This window comes from Lissotriton vulgaris, unplaced genomic scaffold, assembly GCF_964263255.1.
Source record: "Lissotriton vulgaris unplaced genomic scaffold, aLisVul1.2 SCAFFOLD_865, whole genome shotgun sequence".
Taxonomy (NCBI): Eukaryota; Metazoa; Chordata; class Amphibia; order Caudata; family Salamandridae; genus Lissotriton; species Lissotriton vulgaris.
The window spans coordinates 730598-744802 of record NW_028245987.1 but is presented as its reverse complement, the minus strand read 5'-3'; the positions used below and the strand labels follow the sequence as shown (position 1 = coordinate 744802).

Genomic DNA, 14205 nt, shown 5'->3' with positions numbered 1-14205 from the left:
TAGCTGGAACAGTGAGTCTCGTCAGGACATGATGCACTTTATAATGTTTTGTAGTTTTTATGCTGTTCCTAGAAAGTTATTTATTATTCCCATTCTCAAAAAAACTGGTTTTAGGAGGGTAAGACCAGCTCTTATCTTTTTACAACTGCTCTCTTATGACACTGTTTTGCATACGCTTTACTTTTTACGGTTCGCTGTTAGACTTAGGTCAAACTGCGATTAACTTCTGTACTGTACTTCATGAATTTTTATCTTGTGTTTTGATTAACTTGTACATATTATATTTGTCAATCTGTAACTTGGAAAATGTTTTATCATTTTATGTATGACTTTTATGGTTTTCTTTCATAAAACCGAATAAAGTTTGTTGATAATAATCACTAGGGGATTCATTTACAGGGTAGCATGGTATCCCTCACAATAACTCAAGGAGTCACAGTCCACACAATGTACATGCGTTGTTCCCCCTACTCCAACCTTACATATACCCCCAATCACCTGCCCAAAACTCTGCCTGCTGATGCCAATGTGGTACTCCGTCAACCCGCAGACAATATTTTTTGGCCCCTTTGAAAGTGCCCATACAATAAAAATGCTGCAGTTGTAAACACATATCAACTACCATTTGTTGTGTTTGAAACATTTTATTGAATAATAAAACCTAATAAACATAAGCTGATTATTAAAGCAAAACAGAACATCAGTTGCCATACACATAAGAGACGAAAGTTGTACATAAAAATCAACAAACTGTAACTTAGCAAAGTTAGGAACAGCACAATTCTTAATTTCGGGCAGTCTTTAAAGTTCAACAATAGAAACGTTCATAAAGAACAGGAAAGGAAAGAAAGAAGGTGGGATACAGTGGTTTCATTAATGTAATGCTTGCTACATATAGAAAAACAAATACTAATTATTTTCCTTAAGCAATAAAGTCCTCACATTAAAATACTAAGAGAAATATATTGAACAATGAACATTTCATGTGTAATTAGCATTCAATTTGAATATTTTAACATTCTCAGCATTATTTGACTCATGATTACAACCTGAATGCTTTCTGGAAAGGAACCACCTCATGGGGTTCAAAATTACATCTTTTCTAACAATAGGATTAAAATGATAAACTTGAATTTCAATTCGATTTTTTGATTCAAGCCTTTTTAGAGATCAACAATTTTAAATATATACAAAATCCATACACTTTTGTAAAATTGTCACCTAAACTTGAATTCAATCCACCTTTTGATTAAACACTTCCCATTCCAGCAAGCATCACCGGACCACTTGTTGTTATCTTCCCAATTAGTGATCATGTTTCAGATGGCAACAACAATAAATATGTTTAGAATTTTACCTCCGAAATAAAAAAACATGCTATTTCTGAATCATGGTGCACAATGAAATGTAGGAACAGAAGGGCATCTTTAGGTATAGCATTCATTAAGGTTTGACCAGGCTTGAAACTAGAATTCTTAAACTTTTGAACATTTAAATGTCATATTTTAAAAGAATTCACACAGACACAGCATGAGCTCCGTGAAAAATTGAAGATGAGTGAATTGTACTTAGACAACATGTGCTGATTAGTAATCTATTGATGTAAAATACAGTGGTCAGGCAATGCTTGTGGATCTAATCTATTCAGATTTTAATTCCATAGTTTGTTCAATAAATTGACTTTGAAGGTCCATCTCTCATATCAGTTCTATTACAGTTTTAATTGCGATATCACTAAAAGAGATCAATGATAAATAGGTTTTAAAAGCCATGGGTGGAATAGATCCTTGGTCTAAATCTAGATTATTGTCTGCAATAGAAACCAGTACAAACAGATCAAATAGAAAAGCATTGAAAATGTTTATTATAGTGGTTTAGAGTAAACACAGATAACACACATTGTTCCTGGAACTCAAAAAATGTATCGAAAGATTATTATTACAACCTATTTTATGTCCAGAGACGGGTTTAGATGCTTTCCTGTTTAAGTGACAACATTTGCAAATATATTTAAGAAAACATTAAAGCTGGATGTCACAAATTCTGTCTTTAAGTATTGTGTAAGAGTTATGTGTGATGGTTTTTATTTGATCTGAAGCAACACTAACACTAAATAGGTACGTGCACCGGTTATCATTCAACTAACATTATTAGCAAACTTAATTTGGAGGGAATTGAGAACAATTGACTCATGTACCAAGGGTTTTATTGTTCAAAAATCCACTGGTTCGGTAATTCACAGAGTTTGCAAATGCTAAACCGCTTTTTGAAATGTACTAAGCCCATTTAACAATTAAGAATTTGGAAGGGGAATATTAATAGTGTCCCTTCTAAATACGGAATACATCCTTAAGGTATGCATTAAGCTTTGAAACCATACGTGGGCTGAAAAACAGTAACAGGAGGTAGTAACCCAAGGGTAAATTTGTGAATCTGAAAGTAAAATGGGGTGCATTAAAAATGCCTTTATTTAAAAGCCATCACAGACACAGTAGTGTGCTGACTCCACAAGCAACCCGTTTTACCAAATGGATTATTAATACATGAACCTCAGTATTTCCTATATATTATTGAAATGTAGTCTCTAATGTTTTTGTCATGTGGTGTAAATATTTGTTTCTATTATTTTATTTCCCATTTCCATATTGTCATGAAATGTACCTATTCTTTTTGTCAAACATATTGAAATATCTTTATCACAATTTTTGGGGCATTCTAAAAAGTGTTTTCACTCTCTAACCTAAAGCTTCCTAAGAAAAATACTGACGCACAGTCCTAGTTTCTCCTAGGTCATTTAGCTTTCTCACTAAACCAAGCACAATATTGCTTTGAGAGAGGTGGTTATTGTAGTTAAAACACACTGGAGTTAGTTTAGAAAGGACAGATATAGAATTTCCTTTATCTTTAGAAATAATACTTGCAAAAGTATATGTGCAATCATTTCAGATAATTTACTGATAAAGATATCAGATAAAGATCCCCTAATTTCTTATACCGTGTGGTATTAAAAATCTGCTTGAATTAACAGACTTCTCTTCTAGATAAATCCAGGTATGAGAAGGTATTAATGCAATTATCAACTTTCCGTTATTTTAACACATTTTCTCAGTGCAAAGAGTATTTTTCCTACATTGATCACAACATTTCATGCAATGGTCTGTGCTTAAACGTACAATGAAGGGGTAAAAATGTATTTCCACCACAATCAAGAAACCCTTGGGTCTATGAGGATTACTGTGGCAAATGAAAACCTAGCTAAGATGAATATCCCTTTAAAGGGAAGATTTCCCTCACCCACCATAGTTGGCATGCTTCCTCATTCAGAACCTCCTCCCACCGTTATACCTAGTTACAGTACAGGGTCCAGCCCCCTCACTGAGAGGGAGGAGTTCAGGCATGTTTTGTTTTAGAGAAGGGTATACGAAATACCACAAAAATGAGCTCAGGGTAGTGGGGGCAGCAGAGTGAAAGTTAATAAGAGGTCAACATGTTTCAGCCTATGAACCCTCCAAAGAGGTGCTTGCGGCTTTCTTCGGGACCTAATCAAAAGCGCTGCCGCTCATTGTACTTAATCAATAACAAGCATTGGCATAGCCAATAGGTCTCGCCTTTGGGACCTAATAAGTGTTTAGCCATGCAGATCCAGTAACAATGTGAAATAATTTCTCTTAAAAAGAAGACTAAACTAACTAAGCTAGATGTGACTTTATAACTGGTTAATCAAATGTTTCTGGAGGTTTAGTATATATAAAGAACTCCTTTTTTCTATGGCGTGTCATATAATGTACACAATGTCAAAAAATTCAATACTGCTTTAATATCAATATACTTTTGAAAGCTTGAAGTGAAAGAGAATCCTAAATGTCATTTGCTTATGAGTAGGCGCTAATGACTATTTGGAGATGACAATGTAGTTAACATTTTTTTCGTAAAAGATGTGTTAGAAGTATGGGTAGGGAAAATGGCTATTTTGGTCAAAGGCTCCCCTTTCTTTATGCATGCTAGTTTTAATTTGTAAACAGAATCACTATTTTTTTAATGTGGTACACTGTAATGTTAGATGAATCTGTTTTACCCTTTTGATAAGCAAGAGAAGACGATTAACCGTTTCTTCGTCCCTGGTTTTAAATGGATTCAGGTTGGAACAGAAGAGGTTTTGGTTGACTTTGCCTCAGATAATGGTTGTTTCCCGCATGCTGCTTTCATGCGACTTAAATCCCTTCAATGGAAGAGGCGGCTGCATGCCTGCATATATGGCCAGATCAGTACTTGGCTGTTTCGATTCTCCAGTGGGGCTAGAATAGAAGCTGTTAAGGGCAGGGGCTTAGCTTCCCATTGGTGCAGCAGGTGCAGTGGCACCAGGTCCCAGGTACCTTAAAGACCCACTGAACCCTGATAACTGCTGTTTGTCACAGTACAAACAAAGGCCGGAGGGGCCCACAGAACAATGATTATTGCTGTTTTCCACAGCCCAAATAAACGGCAGAGGTCACATTTCCTTTCTTGCCTTGGGGCCCAGGGCACACTGGCTAGGCCACTGGTTAAGGATGCAGTGGGGAAGAAGTGGCAAGACAGGTGAATTATCTAAACAGCTCGACGATGACTTCATGCCTGGGTATTAAAGTATTCATTACAATTAAAGACTGAAGCAGGAATAGAAATCATAATATAGGAAGGCCTATGTACAAATGCAGCTCGATTAGGGGCTGCCTTTAACTTCTCACTTATCACCTCTCCTAATTTACAGTTTTATATTAGATGCAGACATAAATCGTGACCTATGAATATGTTTATCTATCTTTAGGTTCAAATGACCCATCTTTTCCATATGCAAGTATCAGACAGGTCGGAAACGCCTAATGGCTTTGAACTTGATAAAGCCACATTAATCACTGTCTTGAAATACAAATGGCAGCATTAGGCACGCAGAGGTGTATTCTACATAATCTCATTATGTTCAGGGTATGGGAGAGTATTAAGGGCATAAAGCACTCTGACAAAAACATTTTTGCCACCATAGAAATTCAATCTTCCTTGTCCTACCCTAGTATACAAGTAGTACCACATTCTTTGTATACCTGAATTAAATAGGCACACAAAATAGTACCGTATTTAAAGGCCCAGTTCAGAATTACATGGAAGGTGCACTGTCCCAGACTACACAACGGTGCAGTTTTCAGTGGGTGCTATCATCCCACACAGGGGGGAGCACACCCGATTATGCTGGAAAAAAACATGTGGTGCCCCAACGTAGGCGCAGTTGTAAACCACCAGTCTGCTTACATAGTAAAGCGTCTGGCAGCTATTAAGTGAATGTGGCACGTTTCCCCTGCAGGTGGTTGGGGTCTGTCACCATCCTGTCAGGTGGGGGGTATACAATCAGTGTGCCTCCTGACTGCTTGTTTGCCTTTTCCCCTGTGTCAATAATACAGTGCAGTCCTTGGAGGAGTAGTCAATTTGTATTCATGAAAGATACTTGTGTTTCTCGGATGTGTAATCCCCAGATGATGCCTGAACTGTTCCCCAATGGGCTATTTGTACATCGTATTGAATTGTATGGTCTTATGAGGACTGTTAATAATAATAAAAAAGATTTAGTGAGTGCTTATTGCCCTCTATGTCACTCTACTTCTAAGCACCTAATTGTACAGTGCTTACTGTCATCTGCTCACTTACATTATGCTTAATATAAATAGTGCACAATTTTGGCGTTTGTGTCTGCCTTCAACGTGAACCTGATACAAATAGCAGTACCTACAAGGTGGATGGTACAATTCAACAAGAGTCTAAGATACTCCAGCACAGATGATTTTGCATCAACATTACGGGGCATCAGTCTTGATGGCAAGCCAACTTAAAACTTATCAGTATTGTATACATTATTATCAGAGACTATACTTGCCTCTTGGATACAACTTTACAACGGAATTTTATTAATTTGTGTACAGTTGTGTGTATACAATAAAACAACCTCCCCACCATAATTGATCTGTCTGTTCATCTTTTTGGGATCTGGAGTAGCATGCTACTCGCCGAAAAGCACTTCAACACTTCATCAGGGGTAGCAAGCGCTATATAAATGCAAAACCTTCCCTCTTCTATCCCCCCCACAATCTTTCTTAATCCAACTAACCGACCAACATGTCCAGCTCTCATATACATTTTATATTTCCCTATACTAATTCACCACTAATCATTTTTGGATCCTAGAGTGGTGTGCTACTCGCCGAAAAAGCGCTTTAAAGTTCGTATGGGGTAGTAAGTGTTATGTAAATCTAAATACATTACAATTACTGTTTACATCGGGCTGCACTAACACGAGGATAGAAGTAGAGTGGGGATTAGAGTTTATCTGCCCAGAACAATGCATACTACAGAAAGTGTGTGAACAGTCTATATGTTGTGCGCCTGGCAGAGAAAAACACAGCAGAGGTGGGAAGAAGGTAGGTAATCTGATGGTCAGACCTATGTGGAAAGAGGCAATCACTTTGGGCAGAAAAGAGGGCTTACACGGAGGACTACTTTGTTCGGATGGACAGCAAGAAAGGGAGGTCTTGAAGATAAGCCTGAAGCTCACTCATCCTGCAAGCAGAGGTGATGGCAAGCAAAAAAGCAGTCTTCTAAGGAGGCGAAGAGGACAATTATGTAGGCGCTCAAAGGGAGCACACATAAGATAAGTGAGGTCAACTCCCACTAGGGTATTACGAAAGATGAAGGAGGAAAGAGATGAGTAATGCACTTCAGAAATCCAAGAGCTCGGGGTACCAGACTTGGGACTGATCGTGTTTGATCTTCTTCAGCAATCTTGGCAGAAGTGGTACAGGAGGCCGCAACTCCACTCGCCACGAAAAGGGTCGCCGAGCGAGAGCCTCTTTGGAAACTCTAACACGCAGAACTGCTGACATTGAGCGTTCTCTTCGATGGCGAATAGATCTAACCAAGGCTCTCCCCACTACTGAAAGAGACCTAGCACGACCTTCGAGTGAAGATTCCATTTTGATCCATCGTGCACTGGCGGCTGAGTTTGTCCGTCCTTGCGTTCAGTGAACCTGTTAAGTGTTGAACCACCAGAGATATGCCCTGATGTTCCAGCCATGTCCAAAGGCGAAAAGCCTCTTGACATACGGTCCACGACCCCACCCTGCCCTGTTTGTTGCAGTACCACATGGCGGTGGTGTTGTCCGTGAACACCTGCACCACTCTTCCTTTGACAGAAAGAAGGAATGCCTTCAGTGCAAGACGAATCGCCTGGAGCTCCAGAGGGTTGATGTGGTGCCTGGACTCCGCCAGAGACCAGAGGTCTTTGATCTCCACCATTCCCATATGGCTGCCCCAACCCAGGAGTGACGCATCCGTCACTACTGTGAACTCAGGTTAGGGAAGGTAGAGGGATCTGCTGTTGACCCAATCCTGGTTCGTGAACCACCACTGCAACTGACTTGCAGTCCCCTCTGAAATCTGAACATCATCGGAAAGATTCCCCTGGTGCTGCGCCCACTGAAACTTCAGGTCCCACTGCAGAGCACGTATATGCCATCTGGCATGATGCACCAGCAGGATGCAGGAGGCCATGAGGCCCAGCAGCATCAGGGTCATTCTCACAGAACACCAGGATGGAGGCTGAAACATCGGTATCATAGCCCCAATATACTGGACTTGCTGCTAGGGAGGATAGACCCAAAACTGTGCTGTGTCCAGAACCGCTCCGATGAAGAGGAGCATATCGGATGGAATCAGGTGCGACTTCAGCACGTTAACTGAGTACCCCAGCAAATGCAGGAAGTCCGTCGTAGTCTGGAGGTGGGAGCCTTCAACAGCCAGTCGTCGAGATAGGGGAAGACTGGAACCCCTGATCTGCGCAGATGAGCTGCGACCACCGCCATCACTTTCGTAAACACCCGGGGGAGGAGGTGGGCTGGTAAGGTCCAAGGGGGAGCGTGGTAAACTGAAAATGCGCGTGGCCTACCGTGAACCGTAGGTAATCCCTGTGGGCAGGCAAGACGGGGATGTGAAAGTAAGTGTCCTGCAAGTCCAACGCTACCATCAAATCTCCAGGGTCGAAGGCAGATAAGACCTGAGCCAAGGTTAACAACTTGAAGTTCTCCTTTCGGAGAAAGCGGTTGATGTCCCTGAGGACTAAGCTAGGATGCAGGCCTTTGTCCTTCTTGGGTACCAAGAAGTAGTGGGAGTAGCAACCCCGACCTACTTCTGGCACAGGGACGCGTTTGACAAAGAGATCCATAACTTCCTGGAAGAGAAGGGCCAAATGATCCTCCGACATGGGATGAAATGACCACAAACTGCATGACCCTTACGCACTCCGCTGCTTGCGGAACTCCGCGTAGACCACCAGAGTTTTTTTGTCACTTTGCGGAGTTCCTCACTGAGGAACTCTGCATAAGCTTAATCTTATCATGAAAAAATAGATATCAGTCATATGTTAAGAAACAAGGGTGAGTAGAAACCTTTTTGGTGGAGTAAAATTTAAGACATTATTATTGTAATTTTTTGGGCAATTAGTTGATTTTTGCAAGCACTAACACTTGTCTGTGTAAAGTAAAGACCTTGAGAGTTTTGTAACTTTCAGATACTCAAATTGTGGATTCTGTTTCAATGAAAAATATTTCCAGGCCTGAAATTTCTTTGGAGGTTGCATGCGGGCAGCCTAAGTTATCCTGCAAGAGTTTCTTGATGAATTCTATTGCAACTACAATATGTGCTCTCTCATGTAAAGTCAGGTTGTTAGAAGCTTTTCTGCAACTCAAGATACGCCTTACTTTTCACCTGGTGTGGATGCATTTCTCATGTTTAGTGATATCTCCTTTCTGAGTATAACGTTTCTGGCTTTCCCCTCCTGCATATGGCTTTAGTCCAGTGTGAATTCTTTCATGTGAAATGACATTGTATTCAAGACTAAACCTTATCTAACATTCAGAACACACATAAGGCTTTTTTCCCCCGTGTGAGTTCGCTCATGTCAAGTAAGTATGGGCGGAAAATCCGTTCCGCTCGCGGTTTTTGCGGATTTTCGTTAGATTCGCAAACCGCGAGATTCGCGAATTTCCCGCAAAATCCGCAAATCCGCGAGCAGCGGATTTTATGGCTTGCTCGCACTGTTTGCGTGAGTTCGCGGCTTCCCAGTTCAACTTCGCGCCCCGCGAATAAGCGCTAAATTGCAGAAATACGATCTTAGCAAAACTGAAACTACTTACCAGGTTCAAAAGTTCAAGCTCATTATTAGTAGCCATTTCCTGTAGTGCTTCCTGAGGGGCCCCTCCAGAGTTCAGTTGCCTACTTGCAACTATTATGTGACCCTGCTCTGACCCTCAGAATAGTTACACAAAGGTCCTGAATTACAGCTAAGGCAGACAAGCAGGAGCCAGGCTGGAAGTTCAAATCCAGTGACACATTAATCAGCCCCTAATTCATTATTGTCAGTTGGGGCAGGGCAGGTGTTGTAACTAATTTTGCAACAATGAAAGCACTTAGCAAGTGCAAAAGATCACTAATCAGGAAGCACTAAGGAAGCAGGTGCCAGCTAAAAAAATATTCTGTGACACATTAATCAGCCCCAAATTAATTCAGGTCACTTGAGACAGGGAAGGTGTGCTTTGCTTTGCCACAATAATGTACACTGGACAACCAGAGGGTGCTGTGATGAAACAGAGGGTGGCATGGGTAGGCCAGAGTGTGGCATGAGTAGTCAGAGAGTGGCAGTGGTGACAGAGAGTGGCAGTGATGAAGAAGAGTGTCCCAAACAGGCTGGACACGTAGAAACAACAAGTTGGCAAAACTTGCGACCCGACAGGTAAGTTCGCGTATGCGAAATTGTACAAAACCCTCGCGAACTGGCAGAAACCTGCGCAAACACACACAAAAAAAATCCGCAAATTCGCGAGAATTCGCAGATTTTGCGGATTGCGAGTTCGCAAATCCGCAAAATTCGCGAATGCGAGATTCGCAAAATTCGCCCATGCTTAATGTCAAGTGAGAAGTAATTTGTACCCAAAACATTGCTTGCATTTTGAGCAATCATAAGGTTTTTCCCCAGAGTGACATCGCACATAAAGCATAACACTGTCTTTCAGATTCAACCTTTTATGGCATAAGGATTTTCTCTAGTGTGGAGTTTCTCATGGTGAAATAGCATTTTTTTCTGCAGCTTTTCTGGCATTCAGAGCACTCATAAGGTTTTTCATCAGTATGGAGTCGCTTATGGTTAGTGAGGCTGTGCCTATCAAATAGGAATTTCTGGCATTCACAGAAATTGGTAATGTTTTTCCCCTGTGTGCGTCTGCTCATGTAGAATGAGATTGAGTTTAGAATGTATGCTTTTCTGGCATTCGGAGAACTGATTATTTTGATGGTGTGTTTTCTTATGGCGCTTGTAACCATCTCTACCTCTGAATCTTTTCTGACATTTAGAGCACTGATAATTTTTTTTCTCCAGTGTGGATTTTCACATGTTCAGTGAGATGAGATTTTTGTCTGAAACATTTTTGGCATTCGGAGCACTGATAAGGTTTTTCCTCAGTGTGGGTTCTTATATGCTGAGTGAGACAGCTTTTTACACTGAAACATATCTGGCATTCGGAGCACTGATAAGGTTTTTCCCCAGTGTGGATTCTTATATGCTCAGTGAGACTGCTTTTTTGACTGAAACATATCTGGCATTCAGAGCACTGATAAGGTTTTTCCCCAGTGTGGATTCTTATATGCTGAGTGAGACTGCTTTTTGTACTGAAACATATGTGGCATTCAGAGCACTGATAAGGTTTTTCCCCAGTGTGGATTCTTATATGCTCAGTGAGATTGCTTTTTTGACTGAAACATATCTGGCATTCAGAGCACTGATAAGGTTTTTCCCCAGTGTGGATTCTTATATGCTGAGTGAGACTGCTTTTTGTACTGAAACATATGTGGCATTCAGAGCACTGATAAGGTTTTTCCCCAGTGTGGGTTCTTATATGCACAGTGAGACTGCTTTTTTCACTGAAACATTTGTCGCATTCAATGCACCGATAACGTTTTACCCAAGAGCGGGTCCTTGTATGTTTAGTGAGTCTCATTTTGTCACTGAAACATCTCTGGCATTCAGAGCACTGATAAGGTTTTTCCCCAGTGTGGAATCTCACATGTGCAGTTAGAAGTGATTTATGTTTGAAATGTTTTGGGCATTCAGAGCACTGATAACGTTTTTCCACAGAGTGGGTTAATTCATGTCGATATAGACTCGGTTTGATACTAAACCTTTTCTAGCATTCAGAGCACTGAAAAGGTTTTTCCCCAGTGTGGATTCTCATATGCTCAGTGAGATAAGATTTACGCCTGAAACTTTTTTGGCATACTTTGCACGGAGAGTGTTTTCCCCCAGTGTGGATTCTCATATGCTCAGTGAGATAAGATTTACGCCTGAAACTTTTTGTCATACTTTGCACTGAGAGTGGTTATCCCCTGTGTGCATTCTGTCAAATTCTGAGAGATAAGATTTATGGCTGTATCTTTTTGGGCACAGGTAACTTTTTTCCCTAACTTCGGTTATTTTGCCTCAATTTTAGAGTCAGGCTTGTTTAGATAATGTTCAGCACTTATCTCTAAAACAAAATGTGTGTAATCTTCTCAACACTTGAATTGAGCAAAAAATGTCGGGAAGCAGTCCTGTAACACCTGTTGACATTTTTCTAGCAGATAATAGTCTTTAGGTAATAGCCTCTCCGGCAGTAACTTAATTTGTGACTGAAGTTTTTCTCAAATCTATTTGTATAGGTTCTTAGCAATGCAGTAATAAGGTGTTAGTCTGATATTTAATGATTAAACTGATAAGTACCTTTTTGCACTGAGGTAATGGCAGTAACTGAGGGCGTTAGAACGGCACAGTACTATTGTGGATCATTAGTCGCAGAACATCAGTTCCTTCTACCCGTTCTATGTTTGGGGTAAGTTTTAGGTTTGTAGTTCTGAGGATGAGGATTTATTTACATTAGCTATAGCGCAACGGTGCTCCATTAATCCATTTTTATATTTAACAGTTTTACATATCACTCCTGCACAACAGATAATGTTGAGGCGATTTACATAGATTTACAGAACAGTACACAATAAAAAGGAAACAATCTGAGATGGTCATTAACACAATATAGTGGTGAATTTTTAAGGTTTTCGCAAGAGTGAGCAGAATGGGTCAAGGTGTTATATCCCGAGGCAGATAGTCTCAAACTTGCGTAACTGGTTAAAAACGGTTGTTGAACAAAGGTGATTTTCCAATCTTTTAGTTGTTAATGTGTCAGCTTCGGAGTCTTCTTTCAGCGTCTTTTCTTTGATGGTATCCAGAAGAAACCTTTAGTTGTAACTTTCTTTTATGTAGTGTGTGCTTCCTCTCTAGAAGCATGATGCTTTAGATGAACGTTATTCTGTCATGCTGAGGCAGTTTGTCTTTCTGATAATATTTCAGATGAGGATGCTGAAGCGGTCTTTCTACATTATTTCTGATGCTGTGTGCACAGATATGGCTTTTCTCTGGGTTAATGAAATACAAAATTTGAGACTTCACTTACAGGTATAATACTTTCCTCGCCACACTTAGATTTTTGGAAATTGTTTAAACGTAGAATGCTGGATGTCCTTCAGTTTTTCAAAATAATCCTTCTTATGGCACTGACACTCAGTTGCTTAGTGCTAAATCTTGCTTTCTTCGTCAGTAATTTCAATTACCTATAGTATTAAAATTAAATAGTTAACACATGTACATTTCCAAAAATATAATTTACAAGCCAAATCAATGCAGAATTTTGAATATGCTGAGCTGTTTTTCAGACAGAGCAGAGTGTAGAATGGTAGCATGAGAGTACTTGGATGTAGGAGTGAGGTTTTGTAGAATTTTCAACATTTTATTAAGCTCACAAAGGATACATGTACCCTATGGAGTTGCAACATAGAATCCCAAAGGCAGATATGAAAGTCATATGGACTGGCACCAAACAGATATTAAAAACATATATACTATTAATTAATTTGTAATGCAGATTTCTGGGAAGGGAATGACTCCTCCACGGACAACAGGCGTTTTCCCCTGCCCTGAGTTACCACCTACTTGTATCTGGCTTCCTGACTTTTGAGCTCTGGCCTCTGCCTCAAGCAAATCAATTGTGTGCTGCGAGGACTATGCCTAGACCTATCCCTCAACTATGGTCCAGAGTATGAATCAAGGGCAATGAAATTAAGGCGTACTTTCATGTGTTCATTTTATTCCACCTGATTATCAGTTGCTAGGTTTTTCTGCACCTGGATTTACTGGGTGCAGAAAACCAGGACACAATCTTTTTCCAGACAGAAAAATTAGACTGAAAAGACGCACATAGGGTTAGTATGATCACTAGTCCCAAGGTGCTACTAATGACTCAAGTTGGCTAGAATGATAACAGGTCACAGGGGCCAGTACTAACAGGAGCTGGCTAGTAGGCTTACTTACAGGTCCAAGGGGCCACTACTGACTGGAGCAGGCTCAAAGAATAACAGGTGCTAAGTCGCTTGTGGTGCTGCTCGTGCGGCGGCTGCTGCAAGGCACAGAGGAGCCTTGGCCTGCCACCTGATTTATGTCAAAAATGTGTTCATTAATTTTTTTTCCACAGTCCACAGGCAACAATTACATCATCACTTGGTCCCACGCAGGGGATCAGAAAGCTTCAACAGAATTATAACAGGTGGACAAAGTGCATTGATCAATATAAACCAGCTCCTCCTCTTATTAGATGAGCCAAATGAAAGATACAGCTTCTAAGTGCCCCAGAGCTGAGACAGAGAGATAAAAAAGAAAAAAAAGAAGAAGATCATGCAACTTTGCTAAGCCAGCAGATAGGTCTAAAGAAAACTTAACAGCCTTCTGTAACGGTAATTTCTCCAGGTTGCTCCACCGGGGTGTTGTATGCAGAATAGCCAAAAAGCGTGGACAAACTCATCCTAACATGGGATAAGTAATTATGAATCTAACAAGGAACAAAGAAAAAAACCACAAAAAAAATCCACCCCCACCCATGGTGGCTGTGTGTTCATACTAACGAGAGGTTGGTCGACACTGGGAAACTGGAAGAGATGGCGGGCTCTGATGGTGGAGGGACACACCGCAGACGGACGGCCCTGGGAGAGGAAGGAGACAAGGGGGCCCCATTTAAATTCGAAATTCTTATAATTATCCCTGAAAATATCAGC

At 40.6% G+C, this 14205-nt stretch overlaps 1 pseudogene across 1 annotated transcript in view; it reads right to left on the bottom strand.

Moving 5' to 3' along the window:
* Positions 1–624: 624 nt before the first annotated feature.
* LOC147666189 (uncharacterized) overlaps positions 625–14205 on the bottom strand; it is a 39787-nt pseudogene continuing 26206 nt past the window's right edge. The window contains exons 4-5 of the transcript XR_015304870.1: positions 10435–12711; positions 625–10270 (exon numbers count right to left, since the gene is read on the bottom strand). The product of XR_015304870.1 is annotated as an uncharacterized LOC147666189 (transcript). The remainder of the gene's footprint in view (positions 10271–10434; positions 12712–14205) is intronic.